Source organism: Heteronotia binoei, chromosome 10 (assembly GCF_032191835.1).
Source record: "Heteronotia binoei isolate CCM8104 ecotype False Entrance Well chromosome 10, APGP_CSIRO_Hbin_v1, whole genome shotgun sequence".
Taxonomy (NCBI): domain Eukaryota; kingdom Metazoa; phylum Chordata; class Lepidosauria; order Squamata; family Gekkonidae; genus Heteronotia; species Heteronotia binoei.
Genome location: NC_083232.1, coordinates 53877977 through 53893799, shown reverse-complemented (window position 1 = coordinate 53893799; position 15823 = coordinate 53877977).

Sequence of the window (15823 nt, the reverse complement as noted above, 5' to 3'; positions counted from 1 at the left end):
CTATCTGCCCACAGGACAGAAGTCTTGGGTGTGTGCTCGATGCAAGGAGCTCCTGGGCCTCAGGGAGTGAGTTCATACCCTTGAGGCCGAGGTGACTGACCTGGAGAAGCAGAGACAGTCAGGCACTTGGGGAAGACTCTCGGGAGCGTACTAGATGAGCCCTGTTCTGAACGTGGCAACCCCGTTGCTGCCAGGGAGCATGAGGGTCGAGAGGGAACAGGGCATCGTGCTGAGGATAAGGGGAATGCACCTTCAGAAGGGACCTCTTCTTCAGTTGGTGAGCGGAAATCCTTTTGTGCCAAGGAACCATCCCTGGGCAGGGAGAGAGGAGGGGTCTTGGTAGTTGGTGATTTGATCCTTAGGCAAGTAGACAGCTGGGTGGCAAAACCGCATACTGACCGTATGGTGACTTGCCTGCCTGGTGCGAAGGTAGCGGACATTACGCATGCAGTAGATAGACAGTGCTGGGGAGGAGCCAGTGGTCGTGGTGCATGTTGGCACCAATGATGTGGGGAAATGCAGTCGTGAGGTCCTGGAGGAAAAATTTAGGCTGCTAGGCGGGAGACTTAAGGCCAGGACCTCCAAGGTAGCCTTCTCAGAAGTGCTACCTGTTCCACGTGCAGGGCAGGAGAGACAGACACAAATTAGAAGTCTCAATGTGTGGATGAGACGATGGTGTAAGAGGAAGAGTTTAAGTTTGTTAGGCACTGGGATGCTTTCTGGAACAAGCGGGAGCTGTACAAAAGAGACGGTCTCCACTTGTTCCCAGATGGAACAAGGCTGCTGGCGCTTAAAATCAAAAAGGTGGCAGAGCAGTTTTTAAACTAAATCTTGGGGGAAAGCCGACTGGAAATGAAAAGTCTCTGGTTCGAGAGGACTCATCTCAAAGAGATGAAAGGTTAGCTGTTACTTTTCTACCGGGTAATGGATCAGAGTTGTCCACTGAGATGGTGAGAAACGGTATGGACTGTCTGCCAAAGTCTCGAGGTGACAGGAGGAAGGTTGCGGGCCTAGCTTGCCTGGGGAATTATAGATGTTTGTATGCAAATGCAAGAAGTGTTCGAAGTAAAATTGGTGAGTTGGAATGTTTAGTGTTGGGAGAAAACATAGACATTGTGGGAATTTCAGAAACTTGGTGGAATGAGGAGAATCAGTGGGACATGGTGATTCCTGAATATAAGTTATATCGGAAGGATAGGGAGGGAAGGGTTGGAGGTGGGTGGCTCTGTATGTCAGAGAGGGTATATGGTCCAGCAAGACTGTCAGAGAATTAGATTCCCTTCTAGAAATGCTTTGGGTTGAAATAGAGGGCCCAAAAGGAAATTTAACTATGGGAGTTTGTTATCGCCCACCAAATCAAAAGATAGAGGATGGTCATAATATGATGGAAGGCTTAAAGATATTGGCTAAATGTAAAAACTGTGTCGTAGTAGGTGATTTTAACTACCCACAGATTGATTGGGTCAATATGTGTTCTGGTCGAGAGGAAGAGATTGAGTTTCTTGATGCTCTCAATGACTGTGCTATGGAGCAGATGGTCTCAGAGCCTACCAGGGGTGGGGCGATCCTGGATTTGGTCCTAAGTAATGCCCAAGACTTGGTGAGAGATGTAAAAGTGATTGTGCCGCTTGGGATCAGTGACCATAACATTATTGATTTCACCATTTGTATAAATAGAGAGTTTCCCCAAAAGACTGGCACAACCACATTTAACTTTAAAAGGGGTAAATTCTCTGAGATGAGGATGCATTTGAAGAGGAAACTGAAAGGAAAGGTAAATACAGTCAAAACCCTTGGGGAAGCTTGGAGGCTATTTAAAACTACAATCCTAGAAGCTCAGATAAAATATATACCACAAGTTAGGAAAGGCACAAACAGGTATAAGAAAAGGCCTGCATGGTTAACAAACAAAGTAATGGAAGCTGTAAAAGGTAAGAAGGACTCCTTTAAGCAGTGGAAAGCTAGTCCAAGTGAGATTAATAAAAGGGAACACCGGATGTGGCAAATCAAATGCAAGACTGTGATCAGGCAGGCAAAAAGGGACTATGAGGAGCATAATGCAAAAAACATAAATACCAACAATAAAAATTTCTTCAGATATATTAGAAGCAGGAAACCAGCCAGGGAGGCAGTGTGGCCCTTGGTTGACCAAGGGGTAAAAGGATTACTGAAGGAGGATAGGAAAATGGCTGAGAAGCTGAATGCATTTTTTTCCTCTGTCTTCACTGTGGAAGATGAGAAGTGTTTCCCCACTCCAGAACCACTAATTTTGGAAGGGGTGTTGAAAGACCTGAGTCAGATTGAGGTGACAAGAGAGGAGGTCCTACAACTGATAGACAAATTAAAAACTAATAAGTCACCAGGTCCGGATGGCATACATCCAAGAGTTCTGAAAGAACTCAAAGTTGAACTTGTGAATCTTCTGACAAAAATATGTAATCTTTCATTGATATCTGCCTCCGTTCCTGAGGACTGGAAGGTAGCAAATGTCATCCCCATCTTTAAAAAGGGTTCCAGAGGAAATCCGGGAAATTACAGGCCAGTCAGTCTGACTTCAATACCGGGAAAGTTGGTAGAAACCATTATCAAGGACAGAATGAGTAGGCACATTGATGAACACAGGTTACTGAGGAAGACTCAGCATGGGTTCTGTAAGGGAAGATCTTGCCTCACTAACTTGTTACATTTCTTTGAGGGGGTGAACAAACATGTGGACAAAGGAGATCCAATAGATGTTGTTTACCTTGACTTCCAGAAAGCTTTTTGATAAAGTTCCTCATCAAAGGCTCTTTAGAAAGCTCGAGAGTCATGGAGTAAAAGGACAGGTCCTCTTGTGGATCAAAAACTGGCTAATTAATAGGAAGCAGAGAGTGAGTATAAATGGACAGTCTTTGCAGTGGAGGACGGTAAGCAGTGGGGTGTTGCAGGGCTCAGTACTGGGTCCCATGCTCTTTAACTTGTTCATAAATGATTTGGAGTTGGGAGTGAGCAGTGAAGTGGCCAAGTTTGTAGATGACACTAAATTGTTCAGGGTGGTGAGAACCAGAGAGGATTGTGAGGCACTCCAAAGGGATCTGTTGAGGCTGGGTGAGTGGGTGTCAACGTGGCAGATGAGGTTCAATGTGGCCAAGTGCAAAGTAATGCACATTGGGGTCAAGAATCCCAGCTATGAATACAAGTTGATGGGGTGTGAACTGGCAGAGACTTACCAAGAGAGAGATTTTGGGGTCATGGTAGATAACTCACTGAAAATGTCAAGACAGTGTGCAATTGCAATAAAAAAGGCCAACACCATGCTGGGAATTATTAGGAAGGGAATTGAGAACAAATCAGCCAGTATCATAATGCCCCTGTATAAATTGATGGTGCAGTCTCATTTGGAATACTGTGTGCAATTCTGGTCACTGCACCTCAAAAAGGATATTATAGCAGTGGAAAAAGTCCAGAAAAGGGCAACTAGAATGATTAAAGGGTTGGAACACTTTTCCTATGAAGAAAGGTTGAAACGCTTGAGGCTTTTTAGCTTGGAGAAACTTCGATTGCGGGGTGACATGATAGAGGTTTACAAGATAATGCATGGGATGGAGAAATAAGTCCTATTCTCCCTTTCTCACAATACAAGAACTCGTGGGTATTCGATGAAATTGCTGAGCAGTCAGGTTAAAATGGATAAAAGGAAGTACTTCATCCAAAGGGTGAATAACATGTGGAATTCACTGCCACAGGAGGTGGTGGTGGCTACAAGCATAGGCAGCTTCAAGAGGGGGTTAGATAAAAATATGGAGCAGAGGTCCATCAGTGGCTATTAGCCACAGTGTGTATATACATGTGTGTGTGTGTGTGTATATATATATACACACACACACATATAATATCTAAAAATTATATATATATAATTTTTTTGGCCACTGTGTGACACAGAGTGTTGGACTGGATGAGCCATTGGCCTGATCCAACATGGCTTCTCTTATGTTTTTATGTTATTTCAAAACTGTTGATCATGTGGCCGGACCTTCTTTTGCATTACACATTTCTATCTGCAAAGAAATTGGGGAAGTGTAAGGGAAATGAAAGAGCCCCTTACACTTCCCCAATTTCTATGCAGACGGGAAAATGAGTATCCAGCTTGCTGGGGGGAAAGTGTAGATGACTGGGGAGGGCAATGGCAAACCACTCCATAAAAAGTCTGCCATGAAAATGTTGTGAAAGCAACATCATCCCAGAGTCGGAAATGACTGGTGCTTGCACAGGGGAATACCTTTACCTTTTTAAGGGAAATGAATGGAATTTTGCTTGGATTTCCGTGCTTAGGTGTGAGAACTGTAAGCAAGATCAGTTGCTTAAGCACCTAGAACTTTCCAGAGGTAACAGCAGGTTCTTACTTAATAGAATATTGTCCCATGAAATGTAGGTAAAGTGATGACCATGCCATTTGGTTAGTACAGAAATCTTTAAGAAAGGATTCTGACTCAGCTTTCTAGAATACCATTTTAAGACTGAGAAAGAAGTTACCTTCAACAGATTTCAAGCTGTTAGCCTGAGATTCCCATATTAACCTCTGCTCCCTGTTAGGTAGGTTTCCTTGTCATTTAAAGATGTGTCATAGCTACCATTGGAATGTTGCATGACAGAGTTTTTTTATACACAATCATTGTACATTCATCTGAAATACAATGCAAATTTTCCAGACAAGATTAGCCTCTTTTAAGAGTTACTGCCTAGTGGGAGAAAGTTAAGTACATGCTTAACACGTGGAATTCACTGCCACAGGAGGTGGTGGTGGCTACAGGCATAGCCAGCTTCAAGAGGGGATCCTATAAACATATGGAGCCGAGGTCCATCAGTGGCTATTAGCCACAGCGTATTATTGGAACTCTCTGGGTGCGGTCACACGTACCATTAGTGATGACACAGCTCCATCTGGCTGATGGATTAAATGTGTTTGTTCAGACATCCACATCTGGCAATTGAGCGTCAACCGGGGTCGTCCAGGCTTGCTACGCATGAATGGCGCATTAATTTGACAGCACAGAAAGTCCGGCCCTTTTTCAAAACAGCGGCACAATATTGGCTTTTTGTTGTTTGGACAGCTCACGCACGATATGCCTCCCACCTTTAAAAAAAAAAAAAAAGCCCCAGCAGACATGCGCATTGCCAGATCATCCGGGAATCTGAGGTGATGCTTCTGCTTCTCCAATCAACACAGGATCGGAGGGGGGGGGGGGAAACGTTATCCCACTATTCATAACAGTAAAAAATTCTTTTTTTTCAATGTGGAGGATTTCAAGATATCATTGTTACTGCCAATTTCTAGGAAAATAATTCCTGGCAGTTCCTTGGTTTGGATTGGCAACGTTAATTCTGGAAACTTTCCCCCTTCCCCCCTGCCTCTGAAGCAATGTTTGATTTCCCAGCTCCAAACAGTTGGGCGCATGTTCAATGGACCCCCCCTCTCCCAGAAATCACCATCTGATTACGCATGCTCCAAGAAAAGAGCGTGATAGTATTGGATGTCTGATTGCGCAACAACAGAATGAATCGCATTCTTGGATGCTCGTCTGAACTGCCCTGCATCGAATCAATATGCAGCAGTTCAGATTTCAGTCAGTCAGTCAGTCACATTTTATTTGTATCCCGCCCTCCCCGACCAAGCGGCTCAGGGCGGCTAACAGCATAAAATTCGATACATACATTGTATAATAAATAACATTTGAAGACAGTTAATTAAAATCCATAAAATTCTAAAAACATTAATACATTTAGTGCTATTCCATCGGCAAGTTTACTTGGCAATTTAGTAGATTTGAGGGCTACACACCCGCTTTTAATGGTAGGTGTGACCATACCCTCTGTCTGGAGCAAGTGATGCTCTATATTCTTGGTGCTTGGGAGGGGCAACAGTGTGAGGACTTCTAGTGTCCTGGCCCCAGTGATGGAACCCCTGATGGCACCTGGTTTTTTTGGCCACTCTCTGTGATACAGAGTGTTGGACTGGATGGGCCATTGGCCTGATCCAATATGGCTTCTCTTATATTCTCAATTTACTTGTTGACCTAATCTGGGTTTTAAAGTGCTTAACTTTGTCTGGATTGTGCCCATAAAATATTGTATAGATAGTTTTAGCATCACTGGATAGGGTTGATGGGGGCTCAGTTCACACAGGGTGCCAGAAATCTTGTAGTGATTAGCCATGCAAAGAAGGCTGTTTACTGGTCTCTGAAGAAATGTAGACATTTTGAGCAAGGCAATACTGCTTATTATAGATTAAAGCTTACTGTAATATTACAGTTTGCTCCCCAAATAGGTTCAGCCACCAAACTCTGCTTGGTCATCTGAGGCCACTCCAGCTTCCTTTTACAACTAGCTAATTCCCAGATGTCAACAAACTATTTAACATGAAACATCTTTATTCTCCTTTAAGAGTACAACTGATTTAAGAGAAACCTCATATCACTTGAGTGCCATACATTTTGCAGGTGAAGTTATGTAAATACTAAGTGTGCAATTCCAAGCAGACTTACACTCTTCTTAGCCCACTGACTCTAGTGGATTAAGAAGAGTATAACTCTGCAGAGGATTGCACTGTAAACAGTATAGGTTGTGGATCTGTTGCAGACCTGCCTTTTTTGGTCAAACATACAACCTGACTCTGAAAAAGAAGTTCAAGAGCAACTGGTTTGTCCTGTTTCCAGCAGAAGCAGACTATGCAGGGTGCTAACTGGCAGTTCTTCTGACAATCATAATGCCATTTGCTACCTCCTTTTCCTGAACAGAGCAGTGTTTTGAGAGAGGGGTTCCAGACTAGCTTTTAAAAGCAATAGGAGCATGCCAGATTTCTGTCTTTTCAAAGCTGAAAGTAAACTTGGATCAGCGGTGGATTTGGAACCAGGTACAAACATTTTTACAGGAGTGAAGGCCGGGAGAGAGTTTGTCTTGTAGCAGAAAAACCATAGGCAGGTGTATACATTTACCAACAAACTTTTGAGTTTAAATATTTAAATATGTGTAGTCATCTTTTTTCAAAAAACTAATCAAAAGACTCTGACTCTTTTTTTCACTCCAGTGACATACTTTTGTCCTGGTGTGAATAAATTCTAATAAAGTCTTCATTAGTAAACAATTAGTACAGCCTACACTAAATAAAGAAAAATCCTAATCGACAGGTAGTAACGACAAAATACATTCTGCAGCCAAAAACAATTAGAATGTAGCTAAGGATTAGCCATGAGGAGGGGATTGTGGGAAAGGAGAAACCCCCCAAATACAAAAAGGGAACTCCAGCATGCCAGCTGGCTAATGTTTAGGATAATAACCCTACATTTCTTCAAAGGAATAATAAGAGAGAAAATGATCAACACCAATAAAGAAAGCTTCCCATGATACTGTATACTGGGGACAAAATCAAGCACATTTATAAGTCATTTCTAACAAGCAAATACCAGCAGGGTTCACGAGTATGTAAAGGCACATAGTCCAATTTCTCCAGTTCTTTTTTTTTAAGCTACTACCACCTTGCCATTTGTTTGAGCAGAATTGTTACTGATTAACACCAATGAAAGTAGGAGTAGAATTGGGTCTGTATTATCAATTCAACACAGTTGTTTGCCAGACCCAAATATTTAAAAACCAAAGAAAGCATTATTTCATCTCTTGAAGCATCACACAGAGCTGACTCCCACTTTTATTCCATTTTGAACAGTTCCAAGGGTTTAAGAAATGCTATATTAAATTACCAAAAAAGAAAAGAAGAGAACAACTCCTTTTGGTTGAGTCTTTGAGGTTTACTTTTGAGATTTGGCAGCTCCATATTTCAAGTGAATATTGCTAATGAAGTTGCTACTTGTAGGCACTGACTTTGTTGGTTGCCATGGTGATTTTACTTTGCCATCTTCCTGAAGTGAAGCTTTGTTGTCAACATGCCATCATGTTTAGGGGACTGTAAACATTTGCCGGTATGTCTACAATTGCTGACATTTGCAAAATCCATCTGGAATTGCCAGCATTCATATAAGCATCCCCAGGGAGGTTCACTAACTCAGTCATATTTTTAGCCATTAGATGAATTCCGGGCAATTTGTCCAAGCATTTTTTCACCTTGGCCACTATCTTTACCTTTAAAGCCCTATACGGCCAGGGTCCAGCATACCGTCAGGCCCGCCTCTCCCTGTATGAGCTCCATAGGTCTTTACGATCAGCGACCCAACAACTCTTGGTAATACCCAGCCCCAGGGATGACCATCTGGCCTTGACGAGGGCCAGGGCCTTTTCAGCCCTGTTCCCTGCCTGGTGGAATGAGTTCCCCCTGGAGATCCGGGCCCTGCCGGATCTGCTCCAATTCTGCAGGGCCTGTAAAACAGAGCTCTTTTGCCAGGATTTCAACTGAGGCAGTGGATTTCACTTGTTACTGGCCTCCCCCCTTCATTCCATCTCAGTGCTATAAGATCTGTCGGACCTGGACAATAGGCTATGTCTGTGAGGCAGAATCTGCCATTTTAGTCTCCATTGTCACTCTAGTTTTAGATTTTATATATTTTAAATTGGTCTTTTATTGTTTTTTACTGTTGATTGTTTTTATGATGTATCCCACCCTGAGCCTATTCTATGGGAAGGACGGGCTAAAAATAAAATAAATAAATAGATCTTCATCTTTTTAAAACAAGAACATAAGAAGATCCCTGCTGAATCAGACCAGTGATCCATCTAGTTCAGAATCCTGTCTTACATAATGCCCAACAATTATTCTTGGCTGCGATTACGCACATGAAATAATGCACTTTCAATCCACTTTTAATGCATTTTCCAACTGGAATTTACTGCATGAACTGGCAAAATCCAGTTGGAAAGTGCATTGAAAGTGTATTGAAAGTGCATCATTTAGTGTGCGTGATTGCAGCCCTTGAGAGCCAACAACAGAGCATAGAGGCTAAGCCTTCCCCTGATGTTGCGTTCTGGCACTGGGATTCAGAGGCTAACTGCCTCTGTACATGGAGGTTCCCCTTTGTCACCATGACTATCTTCCATGAATCTGTCCAATCTCCCTTTAAAGCTGTCTAAGCCTGTGGTCACATCCTCTGGCAGCAAATTCCACATTTTAATAACTTGCTGTGTAAATAAGGATTTCCTTTTGTCCATCCTGAATCTACTGCCCATCAGCTTCACTGGATATCCTTAAATCCCAGTATTTTGGGAGAGGTAGAAAAATTTCTCCTTGTCAACTTTCTCTGACACATGCATAGTTTTACAGGCCTCTATCGTGTCCTCCCTTAGTTATCTTTTCTAGACTGAAACATCCCAGACAGTTTAGCCTTTGCTCCAACCCCCTAATCAGCTTGGTTGCCCTCTTCCGTAATGTTTCCACCTCTGTAATATCTACTTTGAAATACTGAACTACACACAGTATTCCAAATGAGGTCACACCATGGATCTATACAGTGGCATTATAATATCAGCTGTTTTATTTTCAATCCCTTTTCTAATAATCCCTAATTTAGAGTTTTATTTTTTTTTTCACCGCTGCAGCATACTGGCTCAACATTGAACACCTGTGGACACCATATGAAGAACTTTGTCTCCCAGCAAAAGAATAGTGTGGGTGATTTGAACCAGAACACAAAGGGATGTTGATGGATTACTGTTGTACAAGCTGCAAACTGCTGCTCGACTGAGGTAGAAAAACTGGGTACTGTATTCCTTTAACATGCTCCTGGTAAATACATATTGATATACATGAGAGCCAAAGCACTTACTGCTCCTTAAGTATAAGATGCAAATAAAACATAACTCTGTATTTCAGTTAATACGACATTCTTGTGCAAATAATATTCTAGTGAATTGTCACTATTCTGACAGATATTCCATGAAGATAGTTTCAGAGCATTGCCATGTTGATCTGCAGTAGAAGACTGATTCGAGTCCAGTAAGATCAACAAGATTTTCAGGGTATAAGCTTGAGAGAGTTTTCCCTTTGTCAGATATCTCAAAAGCTTATAACCACCCCCCACCCCCAAATCTTGTTGGTTTCTAAGGTGCCACTAGACTTGAATTTAGGCATTCCATGAACATTGGTTCCATTCTTAAAGTGATAACAGATTGAAAGCCCACATTTTGAAACTGTCTCATTCATACTGGCTTCTGCACCTATCCTTTCCCTGTTAAGATTTTAATGGCTGACTGACATGTAGATATTCAGTGTACTGGATCTTGCCTTGTCAATTTTGCAAGAAAAAAATTGCATCTATAGAAAGTTTGACAGTTATCAAATGCCCAAGAGTCATTTCAGATCATAGGTGGGCATTTGAGAACTGGACACACATCTGCAGCTTCTGGGGTGGATCCAGTCAGTTTTTTCACTTAGTCTCTCCCAATTCTTGTCTATACTACAGCCCCTGTCCCATGTGGGTCTTTTCCATGCAGATCTCATGATCCCCAGAAGACCCTGATTTGGTTGTCAAAGTGAGTTTCTCCTTCTGTTTTCACCAACAGAAAAGCTTGTTGGAACTAACCTTCCATCTGATCCTCAAAGTATTTAACAATTTGTCAGAAATCCCATGCATTACAGCACCAACCAGTAGCTTGATGGTCCTCAAGAGCTGAACATGTGAAATTATCTTATAATGAATCACATGGTCTATTAAGGTAGATATTGTGTAGGCTGACCAGCAGCAGGTCTCCAGAGTTTCAGACAGAAGTCTTCCACATCACCTACAACTTGATCCTTTTAACTGCGAACGCTGTGGATAGAGCCTGGGACCTTCTGCATGCCAAGCAGATGCTCTACCACTGAGCCACAGCTCCTTCAGTTAAAAGTTGTTAAGCAGCTCAAATGGCAAGTGCTGTTAAAAGCCATTGTGGGTGGGAAAGATGGCCACATCTGGATCTTTGACTGCAGCATACAGCCACCTCTGGTGGCTCCACAGCATCCCTGGCTTACCCAAAAGTAAGGCTGGGCTAGAGAAAAGTGGCATAGAATTGCCAGTACCTGAAAAAAGGAAGAACTGGTGTTCAGTTCAGAGTAGGCAAAGACCCAGATGTGTCCCTCAGGGTAAAAGAAAATTGCTTGCCTCAGTGTCACACAACTGCAGCATAGCGCTTATTCTTATTCTTGATGCTTGCGGGGTGGGGTGGGGTACGGCTTCTAGTGTCCTGGCCCCACTGATGGACCTCCTGATGGTGCCTGAGTTTTTTGGCCACTGTGTGACAGAGTGTTGGACTGGATGGGTGGGCCATTGGTCTGATCCAGCATGGGTTCTCTTATGTTCTTAGCAAAGCACTCATTCTATCAGGACACATTTCATATATATTACATTAGTTTAAAATCTATAGCTTTACTCAGAGACTTTAATAAGAGCACTGAGGATTCTTTCTCAAAATTCCCAGGATCCTCTTTAAAGACTTAAAGTTCACTTGTGTGTATTGATGTAGTTCTTTGACTGGAAGCCAGTACAGTTGATACTGGCTGAACTTAAATGGACTGTCCCACTTTATATAGTCACTTAGCCTGATATTGCAAACAACATGTGATCTCTAGTTTCTGTCAAAGCTCAAATTATTCTGTTTCAAAATAAATAAACAAACATTCAAAATTAACACAATAAATGACACAGCAAACTTATTTTACTATTCTGAGGAAATGATGTTTAAAAATTTATTTCCTTGTCTTTTACAGTCTTGAGGTGACAGGGTGACTTTGCAGGTAGATTCTGTTCCAGTAGATGGCACTGTTGATACACAAAAAATCTTTAATTTAATGTGATTAAAAACCAGTATGTGCCAAACCCATACGTCTCAAAAGATGCACTCTTAAATGGGATGTGTTGTAAAATGGAACACATATATAGCTTATTTCTACTTCTTGGTCACTTCAAAAGTCCTAGAATCATAGAGTTGGAAGGAACCTCTAGGGTTATCTAGTCCAACCCCCTGCACAATGCAGGAAACTCACAAAAACTTCCCCCTAAATTCACAGGATCTTCATTGCTGTCAGATGGCCATATAGCCTCTGTTTAAAAACCTCCAAGGAAGGCGAGCCTCCCGAGGAAGCCTGTTCCACTGAGGAATCGCTCTAACGGTCAGGAAGTTCTTCCTAATGATGAGCCGGAAACTCTTTTGATTTAATTTCAACCCATTGGTTCTGGTCCTACCTTCCGGGGCCACAGAAAACAATTCCACACCATCCTCTATATGACAGCCCTTCAAGTACTTGAAGATGGTGATCATATCACCTCTCAGCCGCCTCCTCTCCAGGCTAAACATCCTCAGCTCCTTCAACCTTTTCTCATAGGACTTGGTCTCCAGACCCCTCACCATCTTCGTTGCCCTCCTCTGGACCTGTTCTAGCTTGTCTATATCATTCTTAAAATGTAGTGCCCAAAACAGCACAATACTCCAGTTGAGGTCTTATCAGAACAGAGTAAAGCGATACCATCACATCACGTGATCTGGACACTATACTTCTGTTGATACAGCCCAAAATTGCATTTGCCTTTTTAGCCACCGCATCACACTGTTGACTTATGTTCAGCGTATGATCCACTAAAACCCCTAGATCCTTTTTGCACATACCACTGCTAAGACAAGTAGGCAGAGACCCAGATGTGTCCCTCAGGGTAAAAGAAAATTGCTTGCCTCAGTGTCACACCTGCAGCATAGTGCTTATTCTTATTCTTGGTGCTTTTGTGGCGGGGTATGGCTTCTAGTGTTCTGGCCCCACTGATGGACCTCCTGATGGTGCCTGAGTTTTTTGGCCACTGTGTGACAGAGTGTTGGACTGGATGGGTGGGCCATTGGTCTGATCCAACATGGGTTCTCTTATGTTCTTAGCAAGACACTCCATCCTATAACCATGCATTGGATTTTTCCTACCTAAATGCAGAACTTTACATTTATCCCTGTTAAAATTCATTTTATTGATTTTAGCCCAGTTTTCCAGCCTGTCAAGGTCATCCTGTATCCTGTTTCTGTCTTCTTCTGTGTTTGCAACCCCTCCCAATTTAGTGTCATCTGCAAATTTAATAAGCATTCCCTCTATTCTTTCATCCAAATCATCGATAAAGATGTTGAACAAAACAGGTCCCAGGACAAATCCTTGAGGTACTCCATGTGTCACTCCTCTCCAAGAGGATGAGGAAACATTCACAAGCACTCTTTGGATGCAATCTGTCAACCAGTTACAGATTCACCTAACGATAACAGGATCCAAACCACATTTTACCAACTTGTCAACAAGGATAGTATGTGGAACTTTATCAAAAGCCTTACCGAGATCAAGATAAACCATGTCTACAGCATTCCCCTGATCCAGCAAGGTAGTCACTTTCTCAAAAAAGGAGATCAGGTTAGTCTGACATGACTTGTTCTTGAGAAAACCATGCTGGTTCTTAGTAATCACATCCATTCTTTCTAAATGTTCCAGGACCAACCGTCTGATGATTTGTTTTAAAACTTTTTCAGGTATAGATGTCAAGCTGATGGGTCGGTAGTTACCCAGATCATCTTTTTTCCCCTTCTTGAAGATGGGGACAACATTCGCCTGCCTCCAATCTTCCGGCACCTCTCCTGTTCGCCAAGAATTCTCAAAAATAATAGCCAGAGGATCAGAAATTACATCCACAAGCTCTTTTAGAACCCTTGGATGCAATTCATCTGGCCCTGAGGAATTAGTTTCATTTAAAGAAACTATTTAAAGAAACTACCCCTATGCTGATCCTAGGTTGGAACCTCATACCCTCCTTATATGTTCTGTTTTTGCCATGTTGAGCATTGTTTCCCTCAGAAGAGAAGACTGAGGAAAAGTAGGAATTGAGCAGTTCCGCCCTCTTTTCATTACCTGTTACAATTTCACTTTCTTGCCCTCGCAATGGGCCTACTGTGTCCTTGCTCTTTTTCTTACTCTGAACATAAGAAAAGAACCCTTTTTTGTTGTTTTTAGCATCTTTGGCCAGCCGAAGTTCATACTGAGCTTTAGCTTTCCTAACTTTTTCTCTACAAGCACTGGTGATTTGTTTATATTCATCCTTGGTTATAAGGCCCTCCTTCCAATTCCTAAAGGAGTCTTTTTTATTTCTCAAGTCTTTAGAGATCTGTTCATAGAGCCACTTCGGCTTCTTTAGGCTTTTTCCGTTTTTCTTCTCATAGGAATCATCTGTGATTGCACTTTCAGTATTTGGCTTTTAAGAAACTCCCACCCCTCCTGAACCCCCTTCCTCCTAAGTATTTCTGACCATAGGATTTTACCCAGCATAGTTCTAAGTTTATCGAAGTTTGCCTTTCTGAAGTCCAACCTATAAGTCTGACTACGTATAGCTTTCCCCTTCCCTAAGACTGTAAATTCCAAAATCACATGGTCACTACTGCCCAAGGTGCCCACTATTTCCACTTCTTCAATCAATTCTTCCTTGTTGGTGAGAATCAAATCCAAGATAGCAGACCCCCTTGTTTCCTTCTTCACTTTCTGGAAAAGGAAGTTGTCAGCAAGAAAAGTCAGAAATCTATTTGACTTTTCATTTTTAGCAGAATTGGACTGCCAACAGATGTCCGGGTAATTGAATCTCCCATGATCACTGTATCTCTTCTCTTGGAGAACTTTGCAATCTGCTGTAGAAGTATCTCATCCAAGTTCTCTGCCAGACTTGGTGGTCTACAGCAAACCCCCACAATAATATCACTGTTATTTTTTACTTCTTTTATTTTTACCCAGAGACTTTCAACTGAGTTGCCGTGCTCAGATTCATATATTTCCTCACAAGTATATACCTTCTTCATATATACTGCTATGCCTCCACCCTTTCTCATTTGCCTGTCCCTTTTAAATAAGTTGTACCCCTGAATCCTAATATTCCAGTTGTGAGTGTTATCCCATCAAGTTTCAGTAAAGCCTATTATGTCATAGTCTCCTTCCTTTATTAGGACTTCCAGTTTCTCCTGTTTTTTTTCCCATACTCTGTGCATTAGTGTAGAGACATCGGAATCTACATTTTATGCATCCCAAGGGTTTAGTTTCCGTACAAGCCTGCAAGTTCACATTACCTAGCATATGCACAACTCTTTGCAAATCTTTAATGTTCTTATCCCCAGTTTCTGGTATCATACAAGGATTTGAATTATTGTCTCGATCCCCCATACAATTTAGTTTAAACCCCTCCTTATTAGGTTAGCAAGGCTGCTATCAAACACCCTTTTCCCTATTGTCGTAAGGTGCAAACCATCTCCCGATAGAAGACCACCATCTCGAAAGCGTAAGCCATGGTCCAGAAATCCGAATCTTTCCTGACGACACCATCAAGGTAGCCAGTCCTTTATTTGAAGTATTCTTCTTTCTCGTCCTAAGCCACAGCCCTCAACAGGAAGCACTGACGAGAACACAACCTGTGCGCCCAGCTCCTTCACCTTCTGACCAAGAGCCACATAGTCTTTTCTAATATGTTAAGGTCTATGACGGGCAGTATCATTTGTTCCCACATGGATCAGCACGAAAGGATAGTAATCCGTGGGCTCGATAATTCTTCCAATCCTTTCTGTTACATGCTGGATGCGTGCACCTGGTAGATAGCAGACCTCTCAGGATGACAAGTCCGGTCAGCACACTTTGGGCTCCACCCCTCTGAGCAAAGAGTCTCCAATCGCCATCATCTTCCTATATTGGGGAGCAGAAACTCCAGGCTTCTTATCCACAGGATCCTGAGAAACTTTCTTCAAGCTTCGTGGAGGCTGGGGAAGTAGCCCTTGTTCCAATGGCTCAGAATCAGTTATTGTGGAAAGATCCTGGAACCTATTGCTGACCAGCAGGGGCTCAGAACATCTCCTGGTTTTCTTTTTCCTTTGGGTT